Source organism: Oncorhynchus nerka, linkage group LG26, assembly GCF_034236695.1.
Source record: "Oncorhynchus nerka isolate Pitt River linkage group LG26, Oner_Uvic_2.0, whole genome shotgun sequence".
Taxonomy (NCBI): domain Eukaryota; kingdom Metazoa; phylum Chordata; class Actinopteri; order Salmoniformes; family Salmonidae; genus Oncorhynchus; species Oncorhynchus nerka.
The window spans coordinates 42,335,852-42,351,202 of record NC_088421.1 but is presented as its reverse complement, the minus strand read 5'-3'; positions in this window follow the sequence as shown (position 1 = coordinate 42,351,202).

Here is a 15,351-nt window from a genome sequence, read left to right as displayed (position 1 = left end):
AGTGAGTGAGTGAGAGAGAACGGAACTGTACTGATATGGATTGAAAAATTATTCCACACGTCAGAAAGTATGGAAAACTGACTACGCTTCAAAGCTGTGCTCATTTATCCACAGATGCGACAAGCTAAGACAAGATAAACTAACTGTATACTTCTCTAAAACATTGGCCCACCTATAGCTCATAACACATGATGACTGGGTCCTGTCCACTGGCCCTGTGGACCACTGTCAAGACCCAGTCATCATGTGTATGGTACATCTCAGTGGTCCACAGGGCCAGTGGACAGGACCCAGTCATCATGTGTATGGTACATCTCAGTGGTCCACAGGGCCAGTGGACAGGACCCAGTCATCATGTGTATGGTACATCTCAGTGGTCCACAGGGCCAGTGGACAGGACCCAGTCATCATGTGTATGGTACATCTCAGTGGTCCAGGGCCAGTGGACAGGACCCAGTCATCATGTGTATGGTACATCTCAGTGGTCCACAGGGCCAGTGGACAGGACCCAGTCATCATGTGTATGGTACATCTCAGTGGTCCACAGGGCCAGTGGACAGGACCCAGTCATCATGTGTATGGTACATCTCAGTGGTCCACAGGGCCAGTGGACAGGACCCAGTCATCATGTGTATGGTACATCTCAGTGGTCCACAGGGCCAGTGGACAGGACCCAGTCATCATGTGTATGGTACATCTCAGTGGTCCACAGGGCCAGTGGACAGGACCCAGTCATCATGTGTATGGTACATCTCAGTGGTCCACAGGGTAAGTGGACAGGACCCAGTCATCGTGTGTGTGTGTTTATGTGTGTGTGTTTACTTAATTACTAATTTACTGTCATATCTTACCCCAGGATACTTCAACTGGTAAATATCATATCTACCCCAGGATACTTCAACTGGTAAATATCATCCCTTACCCCAGGATACTTCAACTGGTAAATATCATCCCTTACCCCAGGATACGTCAACTGGTAAATATCATCCCTTACCCCAGGATACGTCAACTGGTAAATATCATCCCTTACCCAGGATACTTCAACTGGTAAATATCATCCCTTACCCCAGGATACTTCAACTGGTAAATATCATCCCTTACCCCAGGATACTTCAACTGGTAAATATCATCCCTTACCCCAGGATACTTCAACTGGTAAATATCATCCCTTACCCCAGGATACTTCAACTGGCAAATATCATCCCTTACCCCAGGATACGCTCAACTGGTAAATATCATCCCGCACCCCAGGATACTTCAACTGGTAAATATCATCCCTTACCCCAGGATACTTCAACTGGTAAATATCATCCCTTACCCCAGGATATTTCAACTGGTAAATATCATCCCTTACCCCAGGATACTTCAACTGGTAAATATCATCCCTTACCCCAGGATACGTCAACTGGTAAATATCATATCTACCCCAGGATACTTCAACTGGTAAATATCATCCCTTACCCCAGGATACTTCAACTGGTAAATATCATCCCTTACCCCAGGATACTTCAACTGGTAAATATCATCCCTTACCCCAGGATACTTCAACTGGTAAATATCATCCCTTACCCCAGGATACTTCAACTGGTAAATATCAGGAGAATAAAGAAAAAGGAGCACTCTGTTGCTGGGTAGATCTGATAGATTCATTGATGGGACAAGTAAATAATCGGCTGACGTTTCAGCGTGAATCACCTTCATTAGAGCCTATCTATGATCATCTATATGAATGAGGTGTGAGGCACAGGAGTCCAGCCCTGGTTCTTCCAACCCTGGCCTGCTTGATCCTAGGCAGTAAAACTATAATCCCTTCCAGAGCCCTGGGTGCAGGGCCAGCTCCAGCAGCTTCATCAAGCACCTCACTACAGCCCAATCCAACACAGCACCGCCTGACTGGGGAAAGAATGACAGCACAGGACCAAGGTGCCAAGGAGAAGGGGGATATCACACCATCTCTTTCGCTCTCATATTGTTCACTTTACCTTCTCTCCATCTCTCTCTGTCTCTCATCATGCTCCTGTTTGTTGATGGCAAGTTATCTCAGTTTAGCTGATGGATATAACAGACTAGGTCTCACTCCTATACTGGAAAACAATATTCTCTGTGTTCTAACTCTGGGGACCCAGGCAGCCTCTGTGTTCTAACTCTGGGACCCAGGCAGCCTCTGTGTTCTAACTCTGGGACTCAGGCAGCCTCTGTGTTCTAACTCTGGGGACCCAGGCAGCCTCTGTGTTCTAACTCTGGGGACGAGGCAACCTTTGTGTTCTAACTCTGGGACTCAGGCAGCCTCTGTGTTCTAACTCTGGGGACCCAGGCAGCCTTTGTGTTCTAACTCTGGGACTCAGGCAGCCTCTGTGTTCTAACTCTGGGGACCCAGGCAGCCTCTGTGTTCTAACTCTGGGACCCAGGCAGCCTCTGTGTTCTAACTCTGGGACTCAGGCAGCCTCTGTGTTCTAACTCTGGGGACCCAGGCAGCCTCTGTGTTCTAACTCTGGGGACCCAGGCAACCTTTGTGTTCTAACTCTGGGACTCAGGCAGCCTCTGTGTTCTAACTCTGGGGACCCAGGCAGCCTTTGTGTTCTAACTCTGGGACTCAGGCAGCCTCTGTGTTCTAACTCTGGGGACCCAGGCAGCCTCTGTGTTCTAACTCTGGGGGCCCAGGAAGCCTCTGTGATCTAACTCTGGGGGCCCAGGCAACCTCTGTGTTCTAACTCTGGGGACCCAGGCAGCCTCTGTGTTCTAACTCTGGGGACCCAGGCAGCCTCTGTTTTCTAACTCTGGGGCCCAGGCAGCCTTTGTGTTCTAACTCTGGGACTCAGGCAGCCTCTGCGTTCTAACTCTGGGGACCCAGGCAGCCTTTGTGTTCTAACTCTGGGACTCAGGCAGCCTTTGTGTTCTAACTCTGGGGACCCAGGCAGCCTCTGTGTTCTAACTCTGGGGACCCAGGCAGCCTTTGTGTTCTAACTCTGGGACTCAGGCAGCCTCTGTGTTCTAACTCTGGGGACCCAGGCAGCCTTTGTGTTCTAACTCTGGGACTCAGGCAGCCTCTGTGTTCTAACTCTGGGACTCAGGCAGCCTCTGAGTTCTAACTCTGGGGACCCAGGCAGCCTCTGTGTTCTAACTCTGGGGGCCCAGGAAGCCTTTGTGTTTTAACTCTAGGACTCAGGCAGCCTCTGTGTTCTAACTCTGGGGACCCAGGCAGCCTTTGTGTTCTAACTCTGGGACTCAGGCAGCCTCTGTGTTCTAACTCTGGGGACCCAGGCAGCCTCTGTGTTCTAACTCTGGGGCCCAGGAAGCCTCTGTGATCTAACTCTGGGGGCCCAGGCAACCTCTGTGTTCTAACTCTGGGGGCTAAGAAAGCCTCTGTGCTCTCACTCTGGGGGCCCAGGCAGCATCTGTGCTCTAACTCTGGGGGCCCAGGCAGCATATGAGAAGACACACAGATCAGCAGAGACCGAGGCCTCTCCTCCTTGGATTCCCATGTTGGACTATGTTTGACCAGGGCCCAAAGAAGGGAAATGCCAGATTGAGGCAGGAAGAGATAGTACTTCACAGGAAGAAACAGTACTACACAGGAAGAAACGGTACTACACAGGAAGAGACAGTACTACATTTACATACATTTACATTTAAGTCATTTAGCAGACGCTCTTATCCAGAGCGACTTACAAATTGGTGCGTTCACCTTATGACATCCAGTGGAACAGCCACTTTACAATAGTGCATCTAAATCTTTTAAGGGGGGTGAGAAGGATTACTTTATCCTATCCTAGGTATTCCTTAAAGAGGTGGGGTTTCAGGTGTCTCCGGAAGGTGGTGATTGACTCCGCTGTCCTGGCGTCGTGAGGGAGTTTGTTCCACCATTGGGGGGCCAGAGCAGCGAACAGTTTTGACTGGGCTGAGCGGGAACTGTACTTCCTCAGTGGTAGGGAGGCGAGCAGGCCAGAGGTGGATGAACGCAGTGCTCTTGTTTGGGTGTAGGGCCTGATCAGAGCCTGGAGGTACTGAGGTGCCGTTCCCCTCACAGCTCCGTAGGCAAGCACCATGGTCTTGTAGCGCATGCGAGCTTCAACTGGAAGCCAGTGGAGGGAGCGGAGGAGCGGGGTGACGTGAGAGTTCTTGGGAAGGTTGAACACCAGACGGGCTGCGGCGTTCTGGATGAGTTGTAGGGGTTTAATGGCACAGGCAGGGAGCCCAGCCAACAGCGAGTTGCAGTAATCCAGACGGGAGATGACAAGTGCCTGGATTAGGATCTGCGCCGCTTCCTGTGTGAGGCAGGGTCGTACTCTGCGGATGTTGTAGAGCATGAACCTACAGGAACGGGCCACCGCCTTGATGTTAGTTGAGAACGACAGGGTGTTGTCCAGGATCACGCCAAGGTTCTTAGCGCTCTGGGAGGAGGACACAATGGAGTTGTCAACCGTGATGGCGAGATCATGGAACGGGCAGTCCTTCCCCGGGAGGAAGAGCAGCTCCGTCTTGCCGAGGTTCAGCTTGAGGTGGTGATCCGTCATCCACACTGATATGTCTGCCAGACATGCAGAGATGCGATTCACCACTTGGTCATCAGAAGGGGGAAAGGAGAAGATTAATTGTGTGTCGTCTGCATAGCAATGATAGGAGAGACCATGTGAGGTTATGACAGAGCCAAGTGACTTGGTGTATAGCGAGAATAGGAGAGGGCCTAGAACAGAGCCCTGGGGGACGCCAGTGGTGAGAGCGCGTGGTGAGGAGACAGATTCTCGCCACGCCACCTGGTAGGAGCGACCTGTCAGGTAGGACGCAATCCAAGCGTGGGCCGCGCCGGAGATGCCCAACTCGGAGAGGGTGGAGAGGAGGATCTGATGGTTCACAGTATCGAAGGCAGCCGATAGGTCTAGAAGGATGAGAGCAGAGGAGAGAGAGTTAGCTTTAGCAGTGCGGAGCGCCTCCGTGATACAGAGAAGAGCAGTCTCAGTTGAATGACTAGTCTTGAAACCTGACTGATTTGGATCAAGAAGGTCATTCTGAGAGAGATAGCGGGAGAGCTGGCCAAGGACGGCACGTTCAAGAGTTTTGGAGAGAAAAGAAAGAAGGGATACTGGTCTGTAGTTGTTGACATCGGAGGGATCAAGTGTAGGTTTTTTCAGAAGCGGTGCAACTCTCGCTCTCTTGAAGACGGAAGGGACTACACAGGAAGAGACAGTACTACACAGGAAGAGATAGTACTACACAGGAAGAGACAGTACTACACAGGAAGAGACAGTACTACACAGGAAGAGATAGTACTACACAGGAAGAGACAGTACTACACAGGAAGAGACAGTATTGCACAGGAAGGGACAGTACTACACAGGAAGAGACAGTACTACACAGGAAGAGACAGTATTACACAGGAAGAGACAGTACTACACAGGAAGAGACAGTACTACACAGGAAGAGATAGTATTACACAGGAGAGATAGTACTACACAGGAAGATACAGTACTACACAGGAAGAGACAGTATTACACAGGAAGAGATAGTATTACACAGGGAGAGATAGTACCACACAGGAAGAGACAAAGGAGGTGATCATGGACAACAATAAAATGCGGGCCGAACAGGCCCCCATTAACATCGACGGGGCTGTAGTGGAGCGGGTCGAGAGTTTCAAGTTCCTTGGTGTCCACATCACCAACAAACTATCATGGACCAAAAACACCAAGACAATTGTGAAGAGGGCATGACAAAACCTTTTCCCCCTCAGGAGACTGAAAAGATTTGGCATGGGTCCCCAGATCCTCAAAAAGTTCTATAGCTGCACCATCGAGAGCATCCTGACCGTTTGCATCACCTCCTGATATGGCAACTGCTCGGCATCTAAGGCGCTACAGTGGGTAGTGTGAACGGCCCAGTACATCACTGGGGCCAAGCTTCCTGCCATCCAGGACCTATATTACAGGCGGTGTCAGAGGAAAGCCCATAAAATTGTCAGAGACTCCAGTCACCCAAGTCATAGACTGTTTTCTTTGCTACCGCACAGTAAGCGGTACCAGAGCTCCAAGTCTAGGACCAAAAGGCTCCTTAACAGCTTCTACCCCCAAGCCGTAAGACTGCTGAACAATTAATAAAATGTTCACTGGACTATTTCCACTGAAATGTGTTTGTACCCTGCTGCTACTCTCTGTTTATTATCTATACATAGTCACTTCACCCCTACCTACATGTACCCTGCTGCTACTCTCTGTTTATTATCTATACATAGTCACTTCACCCCTATCTACATGTACTCTCTGTTTATTATCTATGCATAGTCACTTCACCCCTACCTACATGTACCCTGCTGCTACTCTCTGTTTATTATCTATACATAGTCACTTCACCCCTACCTACATGTACCCTGCTGCTACTCTCTGTTTATTATCTATACATAGTCACTTCACCCCTACCTACATGTACCCTGCTGCTACTCGCTGTTTATTATCTATACATAGTCACTTCACCCCTACCTACATGTACCCTGCTGCTACTCTCTGTTTATTATCTATACATAGTCACTTCACCCCTATCTACATGTACCCTGCTGCTACTCTCTGTTTATTATCTATACATAGTCACTTCACCCCTACCTACATGTACCCTGCTGCTACTCTCTGTTTATTATCTATACATAGTCACTTCACCCCTATCTACATGTACCCTGCTGCTACTCTCTGTTTATTATCTATACATAGTCACTTCACCCCTACCTACATGTCCTCTCTGTTTATTATCTATACATAGTCACTTCACCCCTATCTACATGTACACTGCTGCTACTCGCTGTTTATTATCTATACATAGTCACTTCACCCCTACCTACATGTACCCTGCTGCTACTCTCTGTTTATTATCTATACATAGTCACTTCACCCCTATCTACATGTACTCTCTGTTTATTATCTATACATAGTCACTTCACCCCTATCTACATGTACTCTCTGTTTATTATCTATACATAGTCACTTCACCCCTACCTACATGTCCTCTCTGTTTATTATCTATACATAGTCACTTCACCCCTACCTACATGTACACTGCTGCTACTCTCTGTTTATTATCTATACATAGTCACTTCACCCCTACCTACATGTACCCTGCTGCTACTCGCTGTTTATTATCTATACATAGTCACTTCACCCCTATCTACATGTACCCTGCTGCTACTCGCTGTTTATTATCTATACATAGTCACTTCACCCCTATCTACATGTACCCTGTTGCTACTCTCTGTTTATTATCTATGCTTCCAGTTGAAGCTCGCATCCGCTACAAGACCATGGTGCTTGCCTACGGAGCTGTGAGGGGAACGGCACCTCAGTACCTCCAGGCTCTGATCAGGCCCTACACCCAAACAAGGGCACTGCGTTCATCCACCTCTGGCCTGCTCGCCTCCCTACCACTGAGGAAGTACAGTTCCCGCGCAGCCCAGTCAAAACTGTTCGCTGCTCTGGCCCCCCAATGGTGGAACAAACTCCCTCACGACGCCAGGACAGCGGAGTCAATCACCACCTTCCGGAGACACCTGAAACCCCACCTCTTTCAGGAATACCTAGGATAGGATAAAGTAATCCTTCTCAACCCCCCCCTTAAAAGATTTAGATGCACTATTGTAAAGTGGCTGTTCCACTGGATGTCTTAAGGTGAACGCACCAATTTGTAAGTCGCTCTGGATAAGAGCGTCTGCTAAATGACTTAAATGTAAATGTAAATCTATACATAGTCACTTCACCCCTACCTACATGTACCCTGCTGCTACTCCCTGTTTATTATCTATACATAGTCACTTCACCCCCCTGCTGCTACTCCCTGTTTATTATCTACCTACATGTACCCTGCTGCTACTCCTGTTTATTATCTATACATAGTCACTTCACCCCTACCTACATGTACCCTCTGCTACTTGTTTATTATCTATACATAGTCACTTCACCCCTACCTACATGTCCTGCTGCTACTGTTTTATTATCTATACATAGTCACTTCACCCCTACCTACATGTACCCTGCTGCTACTCTCTGTTTATTATCTATACATAGTCACTTCACCCCTACCTACATGTACCCTCTGCTACTCTCTGTTTATTATCTATACATAGTCACTTCACCCCTACCTACATGTACCCTCTCTGTTTATTATCTATACATAGTCACTTCACCCCTACCTACATGTACCCTGCTGCTGTTTTATTATCTATACATAGTCACTTCACCCCTACCTACATGTCCCTGCTGCTACTCTCTGTTTATTATCTATACATAGTCACTTCACCCCTACCTACATGTACCCTGCTGCTACTCCCCTGTTTATTATCTATACATAGTCACTTCACCCCTACCTACATGTACCCTGCTGCTACTACCTACTGTTTATTATCTATACATAGTCACTTCACCCCTACCTACATGTACCCTGCTGCTACTCCTGTTTATTATCTATACATAGTCACTTCACCCCTACCTACATGTCCTCTCTGTTTATTATCTATACATAGTCACTTCACCCCTACCTACATGTACTCTCTGTTTATTATCTATACATAGTCACTTCACCCCTACCTACATGTCCTCTCTGTTTATTATCTATACATAGTCACTTCACCCCTACCTACATGTACCCTGCTGCTACTCCCTGTTTATTATCTATACATAGTCACTTCACCCCTACCTACATGTACCCTGCTGCTACTCCCTGTTTATTATCTATACATAGTCACTTCACCCCTACCTACATGTACCCTGCTGCTACTCTCTGTTTATTATCTATACATAGTCACTTCACCCCTACCTACATGTCACCACCCCTCTACTCTGTTTATTATCTATACATAGTCACTTCACCCCTACCTACATGTACCCTGCTGCTACTCCCTGTTTATTATCTATACATAGTCACTTCACCCCTACCTACATGTACCCTGCTGCTACTCTCTGTTTATTATCTATACATAGTCACTTCACCCCTACCTACATGTACCCTGCTGCTACTCTCTGTTTATTATCTATACATAGTCACTTCACCCCTACCTACATGTACCCTGCTGCTACTCTCTGTTTATTATCTATACATAGTCACTTCACCCCTACCTACATGTACCCTGCTGCTACTCCCTGTTTATTATCTATACATAGTCACTTCACCCCTACCTACATGTACTCCCTGTTTATTATCTATACATAGTCACTTCACCCCTATCTACATGTACTCTCTGTTTATTATCTATACATAGTCACTTCACCCCTACCTACATGTACACTGCTGCTACTCTCTGTTTATTATCTATACATAGTCACTTCACCCCTACCTACATGTACTGCTGCTGTTTATTATCTATACATAGTCACTTCACCCCTACCTACATGTACTCCCTGTTTATTATCTATACATAGTCACTTCACCCCTACCTACATGTACCCTCTGTTTATTATCTATACATAGTCACTTCACCCCTACCTACATGTACCCTGCTGCTACTCCCTGTTTATTATCTATACATAGTCACTTCACCCCTACCTACATGTACCCTGTTTATTATCTATACATAGTCACTTCACCCCTACCTACATGTACTCTCTGTTTATTATCTATGCATAGTCACTTCACCCCTACATGTACCCTGTCTACTCTCTGTTTATTATCTATGCATAGTCACTTCACCCCTACCTACATGTACCCTGCTGCTACTCTCTGTTTATTATCTATACATAGTCACTTCACCCCTACCTACATGTACCCTGCTGCTACTCTCTGTTTATTATCTATACATAGTCACTTCACCCCTACCTACATGTACCCTGCTGCTACTCTCTGTTTATTATCTATGCATAGTCACTTCACCCCTACCTACATGTACCCTGCTGCTACTCTCTGTTTATTATCTATACATAGTCACTTCACCCCTACCTACATGTACTCTCTGTTTATTATCTATGCATAGTCACTTCACCCCTACCTACATGTACCCTGCTGCTACTCTCTGTTTATTATCTATGCATAGTCACTTCACCCCTACCTACATGTACTCTCTGTTTATTATCTATGCATAGTCACTTCACCCCTACCTACATGTACTCTCTGTTTATTATCTATACATAGTCACTTCACCCCTACCTACATGTACTCTCTGTTTATTATCTATGCATAGTCACTTCACCCCTACCTACATGTCCTCTCTGTTTATTATCTATGCATAGTCACTTCACCCCTACCTACATGTCCTCTCTGTTTATTATCTATGCATAGTCACTTCACCCCTACCTACATGTCCTCTCTGTTTATTATCTATGCATAATCACTTCACCCCTACCTACATGTACAAATGACCTCAACTAACCTGTACCCCTGCACACTGACTCGGTACCGGTATGTCATTGTGTAACTTTTTATAATTATATATTTTTTGTATTTAAAAAAAAAAATCCCAATCTTTATATACTGTATATATATATATATGTATATATATACATATATATATATATTTTTTAAATCAATTTTAATTTTTTAAATTTAGTTTATTTCGTAAATATTTTCTTGTCACGACTTCTACCGAAGTCGATGCTGCCTCTCCTTGTTCGGGCGGGGCTCAGCGGTCGACGTCACCGGTCTTCTAGCCATCATTGATCCATTTTTCATTTTCCATTGGTTTTGTCTTGTTCTCCTTCACACCTGGTTCCAATCCCATTCATTACCTGTTATGTATTTAACCCTCTGTTTCCCCTCATGTCTTTGTCAGAGATTGTTTGTTGTTATTTTCGTGTTTGTCACGTTCTGACCATCGTTCGTGTGTGTTTTCCTTGTTTTAGTGTTGGTCAGGATGTGAGCTGGGTGGGCATTCTATGTTGTGTGTCTGGTTTGTCTATTTCTATGTCTGGCCTGATATGGTTCTCAATCAGAGGCAGGTGTTAGTCATTGTCTCTGATTGGGAACCATATTTAGGTAGCCTGTTTTGTGTTGGGTTTTGTGGGTGATTGTTCCTGTCTTTGTGTTTATGGCACCAGATAGGACTGTTTCGGTTTTTTTCACGTTTCTTGTTTTGTAGATTGTTGTATTTTCATCTTTATTAAAGATGTACAAAAATAACCACGCTGCATTTTGGTCCGCCTCTCTTTCACCAGAAGAAAACCGTTACAGTGTTTTTATTGGTGCTCGTCGGGTCCTCGTACCCACTTTGTTTTGTGTATTTTTTGTATGGTTTTGGAGTTGTGTTTTACGTCATTAAACTACTCCATTTTACCAAGATAAATTCTCCTGCGTCTGACTTCCTTTCCACCTATACACACGCTTATGACATTTCTTAACTCTTCTTGAACTCCACTGTTGGTTAAGGGCTTGTCAGCATTTCATAGTAAGGTCTACACTTGTTGTTGTTGTATTCGGCGCATGTGACAAATAAATAACGTTTGATTTGATTTACAACACAAGAAGAGACGCCCTCCTTTGGAGAGAGCATGTTTGTCAGCTACTGTAATCACCAACAGATGAATTCTTCAATATGATAATGTACAGTCCTGTGTGTGTGTGTGAATGTATTTTGGGGAGGAGAAGAGTCCATATACTATACTGTAGAAATCATTTTCCCCTCGTTCCCAAAGGTCCATTATAAAGAATAGACCACTAGATTGTAGATTGTGTAAATAATTAACGTTTTGTTTACAGTCAAATCAGGCATTCAAATATGTTCACATCGGAAGCATCTGAAGACTAGACTGATTAAATGGTTCAGGTGTTGATGTTTTGAAATATAGCAAACCCTGCTGAAGAGTTGGACAGAGTAAGGAGACCTGTGGGAGCTGCTAATAGAAATCAGTATGGAGTAATGGAGTTCATGTCCTCTGAAGGAGCACTGAGCTGCATAGTACGCACACACACACACACACACACACACACACACACACACACACACACACACTGCATGGCTTCTGGAGTCAGACAGGTTCCATGCTGAGAAGTGATTAGCTGTTTGAAATGTTCATATACAGTTGCTATAACAACACACACCAGTCAGCTAGATAACATGTTCATATACAGTTGCTATAACAACACACACCAAAGTCAGCTGTTTACCATGTTCATATACAGTTGCTATAACAACACACACCAAAGTTAGCCATTTCGACCACTCTTGAGAGGTGTTTGGACCCCTTCGTTCTATGGGTGGAAAAGTGTGTGACTGTGGTGGTCTCTGTGGAAACTCTCTGTCATTCACTGGCAAGTTGAGCCCGTAATTCCAGTAGAATAATTGTCTTAATAGAGCAGAATGAATCTGGTCACTGTAACTCACGTTCACGTCAAATCATTTATGGTCAATTGGAGGGACAATCTGTTCCAGAGAGAGTATAATGTACGAATTTCATGACTCTAGGTGACTGGCCATGAGGAGGAAGGTGTTGAGTTGGCCAGCAGTCCCAGAACAGCAGAAAACATTTAATAACCTGGAAGATCTGCTCTCCTCAGTATATCTCCCTCTCTGCACTGACATACTCTGAACCAAAACAGGATGCAAAGCAACAAGAAGATCCAAGACAAATAGAGGATGAGAGGACTGGGAGTAAAACTACAGGAGACCTGGACCTGAGACTTACCAGCTATCTGCTGGGACATACCTGGTCCTGAGACCTACCACCTACCTACTGGGACAAACCTGGACCTGATACCTACCATCTACCTACTGGGACAAACCTGGACCTGAGACCTACCATCTACCTACTGGGACAAACCTGGACCTGAGAGCTACCATCTACCTACTGGGACAAACCTGGACCTGAGACCTACCATCTACCTACTGGGACATATCTGGACCTCTATCTACCTACTGGGACAAACCTGGACCTGAGACCTACCATCTACCTACTGGGACATATCTGGACCTGAGACCTACCATCTACGTACTGGGACATATCTGGACCTGAGACCTACCATCTACCAGCTACCTACTGGGACAAACCTGGACCTGAGACCTACCATCTACCTACTGGGACAAACCTGGACCTGAGACCTACCATCTACCTACTGGGACATATCTGGACCTGAGACCTACCATCTACCTACTGGGACATATCTGGACCTGAGACCTACCATCTACCAGCTACCTACTGGGACAAACCTGGTCCTGAGACCTACCATCTACCTACTGGGACATATCTGGACCTGAGACCTACCATCTACCTACTGGGACATATCTGAACCTGAGACCTACCATCTACCAGCTACCTACTGGGACAAACCTGGACCTGAGACCTACCATCTACCTACTGGGACAAACCTGGACCTGAGACCTACCATCTACCTACTGGGACATATCTGGACCTGAGACCTACCATCTACCAGCTACCTACTGGGACAAACCTGGTCCTGAGACCTACCATCTACCTACTGGGACATATCTGGACCTGAGACCTACCATCTACCAGCTACCTACTGGGACAAACCTGGACCTGAGACCTACCATCTACCTACTGGGACAAACCTGGTCCTGAGACCTACCAGCTACCTTCTGGGACAAACCTGGACCTGAGACCTACCAGCGACCTACTGGGACAAACCTGGACCTGAGAGCTACCAGCTACCTACTGGGACAAACCTGGACCTGAGACCTACCATCTACCTACTGGGACAAACCTGGACCTGAGACCTACCATCTACCTACTGGGACAAACCTGGACCTGAGAGCTACCATCTACCTACTGGGACAAACCTGGACCTGAGACCTACCATCTACCCACTGGGACAAACCTGGACCTGAGACCTACCAGCTACCTACTGGGACAAACCTGGCCTTGGAGCCTGGAGGTGTCAACTCTGAGGTGATGGATGACTGGATCTCAGAGATGGACTGCAGCACTTCAAATACAAAGCTACTCCTGATTGCGATATAAACATGCTTCTGAATACATTAAATACATGAATACATTGCAGCCCTAGATTGGTGTTGTGCGATTGACAGTGTTAAAAATGTGTAACCACTGATTGACAGTGTTAAAAATGTGTAACCACTGATTGACAGTGTTCACAATGTGTAACCACTGATTGACAGTGTTAAAAATGTGTAACCACTAATTGACAGTGTTCACAATGTGTAACCACTGATTGACAGTGTTCACAACAGAGATAAAGTAGATTTGTAAATACTGTGTTGTTGACTGACTGATTATTGAAGCAGAACAACAGAATACCTCTGAACAACTCCTGTGGAGGCCATCTACATTCACGACAAGCTGTTAGGTTAGCACTGCTGCCCCCTGCAGGTGATATGAAGGAAGTGTTACTTCAATTGTACTACTGAAACTGATCACTATCAGTCCTCCAACAGGCCAGGTGGAAGTTCATAGACTTCACATACAGCATCATAACAATTACTGTCATACACTCTTATACTCTCTAGATCTCTATTATCCAGACGAGCTATCTTTTGGGACTGAATCCAAGGTAGCCTAGTGGTTAGAGCCAGTAACTGAAGGGTTGCTGGATCGAATCCCCGAGCTGACAAGGTAAAAATCTGTCGTTTTGCCCCTGAACAAGGCAGTTAACCTACTGATATAATTTCTAGAGAATACTTTTTATTATGGGCTGGCATATCTAACCATGCACAGAGCTTCATAAATGGCACAACACGCACGCACAGGCACGCACGCACGCACGCATTCACACACACACACACACGCACACACACACCGGTTTAAGATTGTGACATTTTATAGTTTATACGTTTTATAAGAGATTCACAATTTCTGCCAAAGTATATTTTAAAAGAGACAAGGTATTAGAGGTATTTTATTGTGTAGAGAGACAAATAGAGCACATCCCTGACCATACTGTGATAAAATAAAACCTTTCCTCCTCCTTACCCTACAGATCCTTAACGAGCTGGAATTGCTTTTTGTTGTGTCCAGGGGTGGAATTAAAAAAGTTATTCTGGAAACTCAGCACTGTAATATAAATAACCATGGGAACTCAACTAAAATAATATTTAGTGTCTAAATGGGGCTTTGGGATATTGGTTTCCATGCGTTCCCTCCATTTGCACCCCTGGTTGTGTCTAAAGGTTGCTATTGTTTTCACTTCATTATTTTTGAATGAATTATATCTACCATAGAGACACTCATTGGCTAAAACACACAACATGCTCACAACATTCTCACAATTCTGTATTATGATGTAATTCCACAGTCTCATCACATGGCTGTTGTGGATCAAAGTGGGATCTGTTCCCTGAGCATCTCTTCTTCCTGTAACACTCAGGAGAAGTTGGCCTGAGTAGACACTGATCTTGGGTCAGTTTGGCATTTTCCCCACTAATGGTTAAGGTTAGGATTGGGGAAGGTAAGCTGATCTTAGATCTGTACCTAAGGGAAA